At 36.5% G+C, this 16,067-nt stretch overlaps 1 protein-coding gene across 1 annotated transcript in view; it reads left to right on the top strand.

Moving 5' to 3' along the window:
- Positions 1–16,067, top strand: part of Thsd7b (thrombospondin type 1 domain containing 7B) — an 873,729-nt gene that overhangs the window by 415,843 nt on the left and 441,819 nt on the right. The window lies entirely within an intron of this gene.

The raw sequence follows: 16,067 nt of genomic DNA, 5'->3' as shown, positions 1-16,067 counted from the left end.
AAGTCTTTACGAATGGGGCAATGCCATTCTTTCTGATAGAGGCATACAATTCCATTGTGTATATTTACCACATTTTCCCGATCCACTTGTCTACTGAGGGGCATCTGGGTTGGTTCTATATTTTAGCAATGACAAATTGTGCCTCGATGAACATGGTTGTGCTAATGGCTTTAGTGTGGTCTTGCTTGTAATCTTTTGGGTAGATGCCCAAAAGTAGGGCTTCTGGGTCGTAGGGGAGTTCTATGTTTAGCCTACTGAGGAAACTCCATACCACTCTCCAGAGTGGTTGAACACGTTTACATTTCCACAACATATGTAGTAAGGTTCCCTTTTGGCCACATCCCCTCCAGCATTTGTTATTTCTAGTTTTCCTGATAATGGACATTCTTACTGGAGTGAGGTAGAATCTCAATGTTCTTTTGATTTGCATTTCTTTTATGGCCAGTGATGTAGAACACTTCTTCATGTGTCTCTTGGCCATTCTCATTTCCTCTTCAGCAAATTCTCTTCTCAAGTCTTTAGCCCATTTGTTGAGGGGGGCTGTTGGTTCTTTGAGGATTTATTTTGTAGGATTTAATTTTTTTCCCTTTTTAAAAAATAATTATTGTCAAACTGATGTACAAAGAGGTTACAGTTTCATACATTAGGCATTGTAGACATTTCTTGTACTGTTTGTTACCTCCTACCTCATTCCTCCCTCTCCCCCTTTCACTCTCCCCAATGAGTTGTTCAGTTGGTTTACACCAAACAGTTTTGCAAGTATTGCTTTTGTAGTCGTTTGTCTTTTTAGCCTGTGTCTCTCGATTTTGATATTCCCTTTCACTTTCCTAGTTCTAATACCAGAATACACAGTTTCCAATGTACTCAGATAAGATACAGTGATAGTGCAGGTACAACCACAGTAAGGGGATACAAGAGGATCATCAACAATAGAAGCTACAGTTTCACATGGCATGTTGAAAGTAATTACAACAGTGAAGTAACAGTCATTTCCATAACATGGAGTTCATTTCACTATGCATCATCTTTTTTGTTCATAAGGACATAGCTATTGGAATCTTCTGATCATCTGCTGTGACTAGCCTAAACCTGTGCTAATTATTCCCTATGAGGGAGACCATAGAGTCCATGTTTCTTTGGGTCTGGCTCACTTCACTTAGTATAATTTTTTCCAAGTCCTTCCATTTCCTTACAAATGGGGCCATGTCATTCTTTCTGATAGAGGCATAAAATTTCATTGTGTATATGTACCACATTTTCCTGATCCATTCATCTACTGAGGGGCATCTGGGTTGGTTCCAAATTCTAGCTATGACAAATTGTGCTGCGATGAATATTGTTGTGCTGGTGGCTTTAGTGTGTTCTTGTTTGTGGTCTTTTGGTTAGATGCCCAAAAGTGGGGCTGCTGGGTCTTAGGGGAGCTCTATGTTTAGCTTTCTGAGGAATCTCCATACTGCTTGCCAGAGTGGTTGAACCAGTTTACATTCCCACCAACAATGAAGTTGGGTTCCCTTTTGGCCACATCCCCTCCAACATTTATTATTGTTAGTTTTCTTGATATAGGACATTCTTACTGGGGTGAGATGGAGGAAATGGAAAATCCTCCCATGCTCCTGGATTGGGAGGATTAATATAATCAAAATGGCAATATAGCCAAAGGCTATCTACAAATTCAATACAATACCCATTAATATCCCAACACCATTTTTTAATGAAATAGAGGAAGCAATCCAGAAATTCTTATGGAACAATAAAAGATGCAGTATAGCAAAAACAATCCCAAGTAAAAGAACACTGCTGGAGGAATTACAATACCCAACTTCAAGCTACATTATAAAGCAATAGTAATAAAAACAGCTTGGTACTGGCACCAGAACAGGCCTGAAGAACAATGGAAAAGAATTGAAGATCCAGAAATAAACCCACAGAACTAAACCTACTTAATCTTTGATAAAGGAGCTAAAAAAAATAGGATGGAAGAAAGATAGCCTCTTTAACAAATGGTGCTGCTGGCATAACTGTTTCAACATATGCAACAAACTAAAACTAGATCCTTATAAATCACCCTGCACCAAAATCAATTCCAAATGGATCAAAGATCTCAAAATTAAAACAGATACCCTGAAAACACTAAAAGAAGGAGTAGTAGAAACACTTGCGCTCCTTGGCACAGGATGGAACTTCCTTAACAAAGACCCAGAAATGCTACAAATCAAAGAAAGGATGGACAAATGGGACTATATCAAACTGCAGAGCTTCTGCAGGGCAAAGGACATAGCTCACAGATAAACAGAAAGCTCACATATTGGGAAAAGATCTTTACCAGCCATACAACGGACAAAGGCCTCATATCTAAAATATATGCAGAACTAAAAAAATTACATTTCTCCAAAACAAAACCGTAAAGAACCCATAGCCCCCTCAACAAGTGGGCTAAAGACTTAAAAAGAGACTTCTCTAACTGTACAAGAAATGTATCCAGTGCCTAACGTATGAAACTGTAACCTTTCTGTAAAAAAAAAAAAAAAAAAAAAGAGACTTCTCTGATGAGGAAATGAGAATGGCCAAGAAACATATGAAAAAGTGCTCTACATCACTGGCCGTAGGATTTAATTTTTTGAGTTCTGCATATATTTTCGATATGAGGCCATTGTTTATTGTATGGTCAGTGAATATCTTCTCCCAATCTGTGGGCTTTCTGTTTATCTTGCATGCTAGGTTCTTTGCCCTGCAGAAGCTTTGCAGTTTGATGCAGTCCCATTTGTCCAACCTTTCTTTGATTTGTTGTGTTTCTGGGCCTTTATTATGGAAGTTTCGTCCTGTGCCGAGGGCCCCAAGTGTTTCCTATTCCTTCTTGTAGTGTTCTCAGGGTATCTGATTTTACTTCTGCCCTTTTTATATTATAGACGATTGAAGACAAGAGAAGCTATGTGGTTTGTCTAGGGTTATATGCTGAGCATTTATGCCAAACCTGAACCAATGTAATTCATGGGCTTATCTACAGAACCAGGGATTCTACACAGAAATGCAGAGTTAAGACATCTACTATTAAATAATGAAATTTATTTGCCTGAAACATTGACTATTATTTTAGGTCTTATATAATCACAAGAATATCTTTTAAAAATATATATCTATATAATCATTTGTGTTATACTAACTGTGTCTCTAGATGTCTATGTCTATGTTACAATAGTTATAAAAATCTGATTCCCTAGACGGAATCCTGAGGAAATAGGAGGCCAGAGATGAGGTGCAAAAGCTGTTTTAAGGCATGGAGAGTCAAAAGAAATATTTGTTTGGAATTGTGCTTATGAAGATACATATCATTTTCCCAGAACTAAATTATTAGAAAGAGTTCTTTATTCTCATTGGGATTATAAGGTGAGCACTATTTATTGTTTTGGTTTTTCTTTTGTTATTTTTTGTCATCTTATTGACTCACATATCATACTAAATAGGACAGAGCTGTATATAGAGAACAAATATAAATGTATTGGTAAGGGAAGGGAAATATCAAAATGGAGGGACAGAGGATAATAAGTAACCAATGCAACATCAATACTTAAAGAACTAAATGCTGTAAACCAACTGTACAGCTCATGGGGCGATGGGGATGGGGCAGAGGGGAAATGAGGGAGGAGGTACCAAGTTGGCTAAGATATGTATGCACTGTTTTACGTATGAAACTGTGACCCCTCTGTACACCACTTGGATAATAAATAAATACATTTAAAATATCAAAAGAGCAATAGAAATGAAAAACATCTGCCGTAAAAGAGCAAAATTCTTGTAATAAAATCAGTGTGTGCATATGTGTCTCTTGTATATGTAAGCTCCTTCACATGATTGTCTAGAATGTACTGACACATTTTCACATGTCCTCTTTGTATTCTTTAGTTCTGAGATAATTTGAAGATATTTTCGTGTTGTGGAAAGTGTAGGACAGTTTCTAACTTTTGACCTTGCGTCGCTATTTCCCTGAAGAACTGCTCTGTGGAGGAAGAGACAAAATTGTGGAGGTGTTGTTTCTGGATAGCTAAGAAGAGGAATAGGAATTCAAATTAGCTAGAGTGTCTAGAGGGAAAGATCTTCCCATGCCCCCAAGATACTTGTGTGTACTGCACAGTAACAAACCAATCAAAGAACAAAACAATAAAACCAAATTGATATTCCAGATGTATACAAAGTCAAGAGTAACTCTCTCCTTCCTTTTGGTAGCTTGGAGGCCAGTGGACATGGTGAATTATAAATTACTTACTTTGTGCTAACAGTCTGTCTTGAATTTGTATTAATCATCTAGAATAAATACATTAGATCAGTACATAAAACATTGCATAATTTAGATAGATGCATACTTGATCCCTCTGCTTTTAAGAGAGTAGAAATCCTAGATTTGAGGATGTGAAGAAATGAGGGTTTTGAAAGATTGCAGAGTATCTATGACCACAGAGTTGGACCTGAAGGGAAAGAAGCAGGATGTTATTTACTTTCCCTTATTTTTGATGCTTAAATAATACCTTATATTGATTAGAGTATGCAATATATTCTTGGTTGTATGGTTCTCTAGAGAGTTCAATGTTTCCAATTTGATTAACTTTACTTTTCATCTAAATGTTTCTCCTCATCTATATATTCTCAGATATATATTTACATATATACGTACATGTATTCATACATAAAAACATATATGCACAGCTATATACACATACATACATACATGATCTGAGATTTCAATACTAAATTTGAAAGAATACTCTATTATCTGGGCATCCCTATACCAACTATATACCCTGTGAGGAAAATCTCATTCCAGATCCCTACAACTCAGCACATGGTACTTGACACAGACTGGGTACCTAGTATTTGCTTGATGAGCCAAAGGAATATTTTATCTGCTGTCATGGCACAACAGAGATACTACAACTTAACAGAGGAAATACCTGGGCATTGAATGACCTTATCATTAGACTAAGATTCAAAACCAGTTACTTTTCTAAATAGAGGAAGAGGGGTGGGAATATGGCCTAGTGGCAAGAGTGCTTGCCTTGTATACATGAAGTCCTAGGTTCAATTCCTCAGCACCACATATATAGAAAAGTCCAGAAGTGGCACTGTGGCTCAAGTGGCAGAGTGCTATCCTTGAGCAAAAAGAAGCCAGGGACAGTGCTCAGGCCCTGAGTATAAGACCCAGGACTGGCAAAAAAACAAAACAGAAAAAAAAACTAAACAGAAGAAGAGTTGAAACTAGGTTACAGTCACCTTGTAACTCATCAAGTTTTTTTTTTCTATTGCTATTTATCATCGAGTGAATATTATATTTTTCAAAGCAGTACTACCTGTGATGCTCTTGTTTTTAAGCTTTGATCATTATAAGTAGACATTGTATCTGGAAATCTTCTAGCACAATCATTTAAAAAAGCATTTTCCAAATCATATTATATGGGACATTGGTTCCAGGGCTACATAATAAATAACTTAGAAAATATACTTTTTGGTTTAATCAAAGTAGAAAATTCTGCATACTTTCTCACTTAGAGAGGTCTTTGATATGCCTTAAAGATCTCCAAGAAAAATGTCTTTGAAGAAATCTCCTGTATTTCCTGTATTTACTGTATTTTCTCTGAATGTCCTAAATTATGTGACCAACGAAGACTGTGTTTAAGATGTACAAGTTAATGCTTTGTCAAACAGTATTTCTAAGGCTAAATTTTGGGTGTTGCTGTCATCTAATGCCTATTTCTTTGACTGTTTTAATTTGAGAGAAGACTCAAGGATTTTTAAGTTGTACCATTAAGATAGAAGGCATAGCAGACATTCATTAAAAACATATGCATTGTCTTGAAACTTTTGTAGGAGAGAGCCAGAATGTTACACAGAATCATCATTTTCCTGGCTTATTTCCTTTACTTTGCTATAATTACAGTGCCAGCCCTTTTCAATCTCAGAAATGTCCTGGTTTGAGCACATAGTAATTCTCAAATTCTACTCTACCACCTTAAACACCATTTTTCTTCAACTCATTTTCTCCTTTGGCAGCCAATTTCCATCTCATCTTCCTTGTTTTTTCTCTATACCAGTTCGAGTATCCACTTCTGCTGTGTTATTCACTAACCTTTAGTTATATGAATCTTGACGTGACAAGAAAGCAGCATCTTTCTACTACAAGGGGAGTTTGAAAACGTCTTGATGGGAAGCTGATTTTTTCCTTAGTGGATAATTTTCAAAAACCTTCTAAGAACCCAAGAGAGGGATTGGAGTTAAGCAAATAAGTAAAAGCCAAACTTTCTCTGCAGGCCCTGTAACACAGTCCTCACTACAGATAATGTCCTGGTCCTTATACACTGTGATGTATTCTTACATGGTGTAAGTTCCTTCTCAATATGTCTGCAACAGTACTGTTTAGGATGCCATGCCTGTATCCCCACTGCACTCAGAGCTCAGTTTTAAGTCTGCTCCATCTCCTTAATCCCCTTAATAATTTTTCACTCTGCTCTTCCAGTTCCTCCTTTATTTCTGTCCTTAGTACCATGCTTTGCACTCCAACCATAGCCTTCTCTGACTCATCCTTAAGTGATCTTGTTCTAAGCCACTATTCCTTGTTAACAAATTCATAACTAGTTGTTACTAGTACAGAGCTTCACACTTACTTGCTCAACAGAAGTTTGAGTTGAGCTTCCCTCTGACAATATGTTCCTTGAAAATAGAAATAGTCTTGATTGTTCTGAATCATTTGCTGGGCCCCGTATATTCTAAGAATTGAATGAATTAGGAAGTTCCTTTCATAGGAATTTATTTAGATCCTCTCATCTATTGTGGAACACCTGGGCCGCTTCCAAAACTTGCTTTTGTGAATAGTGCAGCAATGAACATGAATGTGTAAGTGCCCTTACAGTATCCTGGCTTATGAGTTTCTGGGTAGATAGATGCCTAGGCAACTTGTGGGTGGGAATAAAAGGGAAAAATTGGGGAAAGAGTAAGAGAAGGGGTGACATTGTCCAAAAAGTAAACGTACTCTTTACCTGACTTACATAACTCTATCTCCATTGAAAATCATCTTTATAATAATAAAAATAAATAACAGAATAAATATACTCATTGCCTGACTTATGTAACTGTATCCCCTATGTATATCACCTTTATAATAATTAAAAACTAAAAGGAATTCACGTAAATATTATCTAATCCCACCCAACGTTTGTGACTTGCATAAGGTCATCCACCATGTATGCAAAACAATGCAGATTGCCAAAAAATTGCTAATTTATTTATTAGAGGAATATAGCTCACAATTAAGGCTTGTAAATCCAAAATGTTTAATTTTGCACTGGATTGAGAATTACTGCCCTTAAGAATTATTGGCTTATATATTACTGCCTTGATTTTCTCCTCAGATTTCCCATAAGTAAAAGCATAGGGAAGATTTTATGAACTCTGTTAGCTTGATGAGAGATTTACATTAGACAGTGTATATGTTGTGCTGAATACTGGTCAAAAACTTCATGATTTACTTAAGGCACATGCACATATTTACTGCTTTATTTCATAAAGAACTGATTTACAGTTCACAAGGTTAGCTAAGCACATTTCTGACAAGTGTCATTTTCTCAGGACTTTTAGGGAATTGCACCTTTTCTTCCTGTGGAGAGTTGATGAGGCACGCCCCTTTCATCTGTCACTGCTGCTCTGGGAGAAGTCTGTCCACTGACAGGCTTGTGGCTGTTCCTTGGCAGAGTATTTCTGTACATCTCCTCTGGGCAGGCCATTTATCACAGAGCTCAGCCTGCACGGAGGGATGCTGCAATTTCGCAGCCACCCTGCAACTGACAGCTGATCATCCTTGCCTCCAGTAGGGTCTGCTAGGTCTGCAGAGATGGTAAGAGTCATGCCTTCAGGTGACATCACTCTTTCTGAGAGTGGCAGGCAGGTGCAAAAGCACTAATACTGCTGCTTTGCCCCCTTCACCAAGTTCTTGTTCAACAAAATGCTAATTGTCCATTCCTGGTAGTGTTTAGATTCCTTCACAGATTTTAACTTTTTCCACACTACTCTAATACATAATACACATGTGTTTCTTCAGTGAATCACAGGTTCTTATATTCTCAAAGCTTTTATATAAATTCTCTAATCATTACTTAAGATTTCATTGTTCTCTCACTTCATTGCCATGGTTCAGATGAGATCTCAGCAGATTCATGCTAGATGAGGGTAGTCTCTGCTCTTGGTCAGCTTGGGAAGACTGATTTTTTTCATAAGTGCCTGGTACAATGTGTGGTAAGGTACTTGGGGGTCCTTGAATGAATGATTCCTTTTGTCTCTAGGCCTTTATTCAGTACCATCCCATATGCCTGGAGTGTGTGTATACCTCACACTGCACCTGGCATCCCACATTTGGTAGTCACTTATTTCACAAGTGGTATCTCCTCCATGAAACCCTTTCTAACTTACCCATTAGGTTGGGAAATCTCCAAATACTGTCACTGCAACCCGCATGCAGCCTATCTTACATAACTCTGTTATATATGATAAATAGTTGGTTATGAGTGTTTTGCAAATCATTTGCATGGTTCAATATGTTCCTATTTTAATGTATTTATTATATAGCATAAACATGATTTCTTTAAGGAATCACCTATCAGTTTCTATTGGAAATAATGCAAAGATGAATATTCTAGTAACAGAGTCTTTACAGCTGATTTTGGATGAATGTTAGAAGTGAATGTTAGAAATATTAACATGTAAGGGCTGGGGGTATGGCCTAGTGGCAAGAGTGCCTGCCTCGGATACCCGAGGCCCTAGGTTCGATTCCCCAGCACCACATATACAGAAAACGGCCAGAAGCGGCGCTGTGGCTCAAGTGGCAGAGTGCTAGCCTTGAGCAAAAAGAAGCCAGGGACAATGCTCAGGCCCTGAGTCCAAGGCCCAGGACTGGCCAAAAAAAAAAAATATATATATATATTAACATGTAAGACATATCTTTTCATGTTTTGTAGGATTATACCTCCTACAATCTAATTAAAATTGGAAATTTGACTACAGTGTCAAACAATACAAATAGCAAAAGCCTCAGTGAGATAAACTAAGTTTGTTACATTGATAATGGGTATAGCATGGGTTATATGTTCATATCACATAATTGTCCAACAAAATTACACATATGCTCTAGGGTGTAGCAAGAGGCATAAACTAAGCTAAGAGAATTTGGTAGTATATAAGAACATGATGCATACAGAAATATTGTAAACAAGGAAACACAGGTAAAAGAATGATGTGATATTCATGATATATTATGAATTTCTTTTCTAGCCAGAATATTTAGTTGCTTGGTGGGAATGTTCACATCAAGTGACATTTGAATCAAGACTCAAAGTATAGGTGTGACTTGTGTATTGGAGAAGAGACATCATATATGGGGAGAAAATTCTAAGTGGGAGGAAATGTGATAGCAAAATTTTAAAGCAAAGAAGCAGTGGGCATTCTTCCAGAATTGCCAAGTATTTCCAGTTTTCACTTAAATATTAAATGGCACTTTTAAAAACAATCCTACTTTGTCCGACACCTTTATGTTTCTGGATTTAGAAACATAAAAGAAAGACATTTGCCTTTGTACTAATATGAGTATATTGTAATAGTCTATCATTACCTGTTTTCTTGCTATTTAAAAATTAGAAATGCATGTCAAATTTTATCAAGTTATTTTTCGAGAGAATCAGTTGAGAAAAAACATGACTTTTATCTTTGAAATTTCAATATGAAGTTTTAAATAGACAGTTTTACAATATTGAGGCAAACTAGTTTTTTTGGCTCAGGCTCACTTGTCCATGATGTATTTTTTGGGATATCTGAATATGCCATTTTGTGTTCACTAATTTATCTAGTAGTACCTTTTACCTGTAGTTTTATTGTTTATAGTTACAGTTACCCTTGATCAACTGTAGTCTCTGTATATCACTTTGACAATATGAAATGAATATATAATATATATGAGGAATCCCAGAAATAAACATGTTTATTTGTGCCAAGTTTAATTGTGCCATGAGCTGAATAATTTGACAAAATGTGACATTCTCACTTCTACTTCCTAGAACATGAACTATTTCTTTGTGCCATGTTTTTGTGCTATATGTGACCCCCACTATATTAGCCTCCATGTTTATCAGAGTAACTGTGTGCCTTTCAGAATGCTGTGTTCAGTAGCCATTATTTTAGCTAATAATGGTCCCAAAATACAAAACAAGTTGTCCGGGAAAGTCTGATATGCCAGAGAAAAACAGTTAAGTGCTTCCTTTAAGTAAAAATGTGAAAATTCTTGACTTTCTAACTAAGGAAAATAACATTAAATTTTAAAGATGGTAGGATCTATAATAAGGTGTGAGTGCTAATATCTTACTGTGTCTAATTGCTAAATTAAACTTTATCATGTGCATGTACATATAGGAGGATCTGGTACTCACAGAGTTTGGTGTTAGCTCTGGTTTTCTGATGTACACCTTGTGGAAGACTCATCATCTTGAAAATATCTCCCACTGATAAGAGGATGCCACTGTTATTAGAATATTGACATCCACATTTAGACATACTTTTCTATTATTTTAAATGGTATCAGAACTCTCCTCTGTAGCAATTTGTAAAATAGGATATTATCTTATCTTTGAAGGTTTGGTTTAGATTCATTATCTGCTTCTTCTAAGTGTATGGGTCTGTACGTGCTTTATATTTGTAATGGATTAATTTTGGTAAGCTTTTTCTTTTTTTTTTTTTTGCCAGTCCTGGGCCTTGGACTTAGGGCCTGAGCACTGTCCCTGGCTTCTTTTTGCTCAAGGCTAGCACTCTGCCACTTGAGCCACAGCGCCACTTCTGGCCATTTTCTATATATGTGGTGCTGGGGAATCGAACCCAGGGCTTCATATATATGAGGCAAGCACTCTTGCCGCTAGGCCATATTCCCAGCCCTTGGTAAGCTTTTTCTCTAAGAGAGTGTCTATTAAATTTGTATTTCTAAATTTGTTTTCATGGATGCTTATCAGATAATTTCTTGTGATGTTTTTAGAATTCCCTATGATTTTTTACATAATTATTTTCTCAACATTATCCTCATGAACAAAAACTATATTGAAATAGAATATGACAATATTGATATAAATAGTGTGAGTGGCTCAAGCCTGTAATCTTAGCGATTGTGGAAGCAGAAATCTGAGAGGATCAAAGTTCAAAGCCAACATGGTCAGAAAAGTCTACCAGACTCCTTCTACAATTAAACAATAACAATCTGGGCTGGAGTTAAGAGTGTTATCCCAGCAAGCACAAGAGGCCCTGAGTTCAATTACCAGAGGGGGAAAATAAATAAAATAAATAACACATATTGCAAACACTTAAAATATTTGCATAAAATAAAAAGGAGTTTCTTTCTCAAACCTCTTTCACTCACCCTCTATCTATAATCCAAGTAGTTAACAATGTATGGACTTTGATACCAAAAATATTTCCACTGTGTGTGTGTGTGTGTTTGCTTGATTTTGGTACATATTATAGCAAAATGCAGGCATAATTTTTCATTCCTTTAGTTCCTGTCCACATAGTGAATGTAAATGTTTTAGTAATGCTCTTTCAGAAATAGTGGCAGAAACCCACTCCAATGATCCTTTCATGAAAGTAGAAACACGTTTTTGCTGTGATGAATATCTCTCAATTAATTTTATTATGAACATTCCTTACTGCCTCCTTGCTTTGATAAGTGAAGATAAATTTATTTTCCTGTCTCAGATCTTTAAAAAGTATTCTATATGTTCTGCTAAAGTAATGAAATATGCAAATATGACAATCGTATATTACACTTTTGAACTTTACTTGGAAATAGACTTTGAAAGAGGAAATGAAAAATATGAAGATATTGCAAAATATTTTCCAGAGGCCTGTCAGCTGTGATGATTAATGAGGAAGGAGTACTGGTAGCTAAGTGCTTCTAAAGAAGGAAGGGAGATTTGGGAGGGAATCACTGTGGACTCTGACTGGACTGTAGCAGAGTCTTTGCATTATTACTACCTTTTATCTCTTAAAGGATAGTTGGAGACTTGAGATTTTTATTGTTATTGTTGTTTTGTATTTTTTGTTGGTCGTGGAACATGAACTCAGGGCCTGAGCACTGTCCCTGAGCTTTTTTACTCAAAGCTAGTACTATACCACTTCAAGCCACAATGACACTTCTTGTTTTCTGGTGGTTAACCGGAGACAAGGGTCTTAAATACTTTCCTGTCTGGGCTGGCTTTGAACCACAGTTCTTGGATCTCAGCCTTCTGAGTAGCTTGTAGGACTTGAGTATTCTTGTCTTTAATGTCTCCTCAAATCCCTCAATCTCTGTCCAATGCATGATCCCTTTGAATTCTCCAAGTTGAGGGTAAGTAGCAATATCTCATCTAGGATTAAATTTATATTTCCTTGATGACTAAAAGTACTCAACCGCATCATGACTTTATTGGCCATCTCTCTATTGTTCCACTCAAACATTTCCCTTTATTTCTGATGGTCTTTTTGGTTCACCCTCCCCCTTCCCACACTAATCTCTAACAGTACTTAGTTTTTCATGTATTGTATATGTAGACCTTTGTTTCCCATACTTCCCTCCATTTATATTTATGAAATTTTACATTCACAATAATATGTTTTGAAAGTGAGTTTTTCCTTTTCCATGTAGTAAGCTTATTGTAATTTTCCTTTAAAGGTCTGCAGTTGTTTGAGTGAATTCATGTATGTTTTTCTTTTTATTTTCATCTTTGGTTTTATGGTAGCCTAAAAAGAAGTTATTCATATAAAATTCCTAAAAGCTATGAATGATACCTTCTTATTTGTTAAAAGTGTCTGCAGATTTGTTTATGTTTTGAACCTAAGAAGGGGATAGAATCTTTTATCGTAGCAAGAGAGGGAGTTCAATGCCATCCCATGCATACTTATGTAAGACAAAACTTGAAAACAGGCATCCAGAAAATAACATGGAGATGATAAACAGCACATTGAGACAAAATATGAGGAGTGTTGAGACCAAAATCCAGGGGATGATGGCTAGAAGTAGAAGCTAGGGATGCAGAATTTATTCTCTCCTGAAGTTCAGGGGCTGCTCTGCTAAGCCAACATCTCCTTTCTAGTCTCTTTTCTTCAGGAATGTGAGAGAATGCATTTCAACTGTTTTTTTTTTTTTAATTTTTATTGTCAAGGTAAACTACAGAGGGTTACAGTTACATTAGGTAGTGAGTACATTTCTTGTCCAACTTGTTACACCCTCTCATTTTTCTCAAACTTCCTTCCTCCACAATCTTGCCCCCTCCAAGTTGTACAGCTGGTTTACAACATATTGTCTTCTGAGGATTGCTGTTGTATTGGTTTGCCTTTTATCCCTTGTCTCACCATTTTAATGTTCTCCTTCCTTTCCCTAATTCAGACAGACATATATAAACTACCCAGGGTACCAGTGACAACATGGGCTAAATCATAGAGAAGATGGACAGAAGAAAAAAGAAGTAATTTCACTTACTATGTTTAAAATAACATCAGTGATAAACTTGTTTCTGTATTTGGAGATCATTACTCTTAGTGTTATCTTCTGTAATCATATGTACGTAGCTATTGAGCTATTGTGCTCATCTGCTAGGACTATCTGAGACATACTAATTATTACCAATAAGGGACACCATAGAGTTTATGTTTCTCTGGATCTGGCTCACTTTACTTAGTATGATTTTTTCCTGTCTTTCCATTTTCTTACAAATGGGGCAATGCCATTCTTTCAGATAGAAGCATTTCAATTGTTTTAAACATCAATTTTATACGAACTTTTAAAGAAGTTTTAGGAATTTCATACCAGATTCACAGAGTAATTAGATTCATGGCTCCATGTATCTGGCCATGATTCATGCCAAGAATTAAGTGTGTGGACAGAGATGATACAGATTAGGTAGTGAACACTGATTCCATCTCTCTGGAACTTGCATCTCCAGATTCCCACATGGATCAACAGTTCTATTGATTCAAAGATGCACAGAGAAAAATAAAGACAGAGATAAAGGATAAATAGGTGACAGGTAGGTAAATGGATTGTTGATACAACTATAGTGAGGGGATAGAAAATGGATAGATGAATAGAAAGACAGAGGCTGTGGATATAGCCTAATGGCAAGAATGCTTGCCTGTGTACATGAAGACCTGGGTTCAATTCCTCAGCACCACATATATAGAAAACGGCCAGAAGTGGTGCTGTGGCTCAAGTAGCAGAGTGCTAGCCCGAGCAAAAAGAAGCCAGGGACAGTGCTCAGGCCCTGTGTTCGAGGCCCAGGACTGGCAAAAAAAAATTAAAAATAAAAAGTAGAATAGAAAGGCAGACAGATGAATACTTGGAAGATAGGGTTTTCATTGGGTTTATTAGTTGTATTTATTGGAATTCTTGAAGTTATTTAAGCTATGACATCATAGCAAAAAGTCTGATGAAATTTCTTTTTGAATTAAATATCTCCCATTTACCTTATTATTTTACGGGTATTTCCCATACCTAAAACAGAAACTGTCCTTCATATGACAATAAAAAATATATTGTATTTCTTGGTATAGATAATAACCTGAGAGAATAAACACCAAAAATTCATTTTTTAATAAGATATGCTCTGTAATTCTCAACTAATGTGGCACTGAATAATAGCTAGACAAGTTTGCAACTCTATTCCCAGATACTGTGGAGGCTGAGGCAAGAGGATTGCTGAAACTCAGGTGCTTGAGTGCAGTCTGGATAACATAGTGTGAGTCCCATCTCACAAAATACAAACAATCTTCTCTAGATCTTGAGTATGCTTCCAGTTTAAACTTATTTTTTCTTTTTCTTCTACAGATAAGGAAAATATTAAAAATAATTTTATCAATAGTTAAGATATAATTAGTGGCTATGAGGATTGCTTATATACCAGAGATGACTGATGATATTCTGGGGAATTTATAGCATATCCAGATAGGAAGAGAGAAACAGTGTGTGTGTAGGTGTTGAAAGATAGAATCTTTATTTTAAAAAATAGGGTTCTATGCTGTGGATTTCTCACTGTGAATGGCTGTTGATTAAGGTGAATACTAGAGCAGGAATGTACACCTTTGCATGAACCTTGCTGTTTACAGAACTTGGAGATGTGATGCTGTTACAAGACTGCATGCACACCCGAGGCCACCTTTCCCTGGTCGTGTGAGAGTCTGCAGACAACACAGGATTATTAGGAACATGTGGACCAAATTGACAACATTAAGGGAAAAGCTGGACAAAAAATCCCCATCAAATGTTTCTCATACTGGTGATGTGATGATGATTGGAATGGAGGTGGTCATTTAGGCTTCTGGAATTTCTGTGGATAAGACAGGATGTTGTCTGACACTTGAAGTGGGAGTCATGAGAATAAGTTTCTACTCTGATAGTTTGGAGTGACACTTATCTATAGGAAAATAAGTGAAAGATATAAAAGATGACTATTATGTTTCTCTAAGTTAATGTAAGAAATGAATATATAAACATAGAACTTCCCTATGACACCCCCCCTTACTTTTCTTGGGCATCTACCCAGACATTACAAGTAATGACACAAAGCATGCTCATTGCTGCACAATAGCCAAATTATGAAAAAAGCCAAGATGACCTACAATACATGAGTGGATCAATAAAATGTGGCACATATAATCACACTATGGACTTTCACTCATCCAATAGGAAGATTATGATTATGTCACTTGCAGCGAAACAGATGGATCAGGAAAAATCATTTTAAGTCAGGCAAGTCAATCTCAGAGCAACAAACAAGACATGTTTTCTGTTATATATAGAAGCTAGGTCTAAAATATACCTGGCCAGTATAATCTATACAGAACTCTAGGCATTCACATACCGTTAGACTAGAGGGGGATATCCTTCATGGATGAAACCAAAGATGTAACTCCTTGTAACTCCTCTGAATATTTAAAATACTATTTATGGAGACTGAGGATGTTGCTTAGTGGTAGAATGCTTGCCTAGCATGCATGATGGGTGCGACTCCTTGGTATCATATAAG

Source organism: Perognathus longimembris, chromosome 4, assembly GCF_023159225.1.
Source record: "Perognathus longimembris pacificus isolate PPM17 chromosome 4, ASM2315922v1, whole genome shotgun sequence".
Taxonomy (NCBI): domain Eukaryota; kingdom Metazoa; phylum Chordata; class Mammalia; order Rodentia; family Heteromyidae; genus Perognathus; species Perognathus longimembris.
This window is presented reverse-complemented; position numbering and strand designations above follow the sequence as displayed.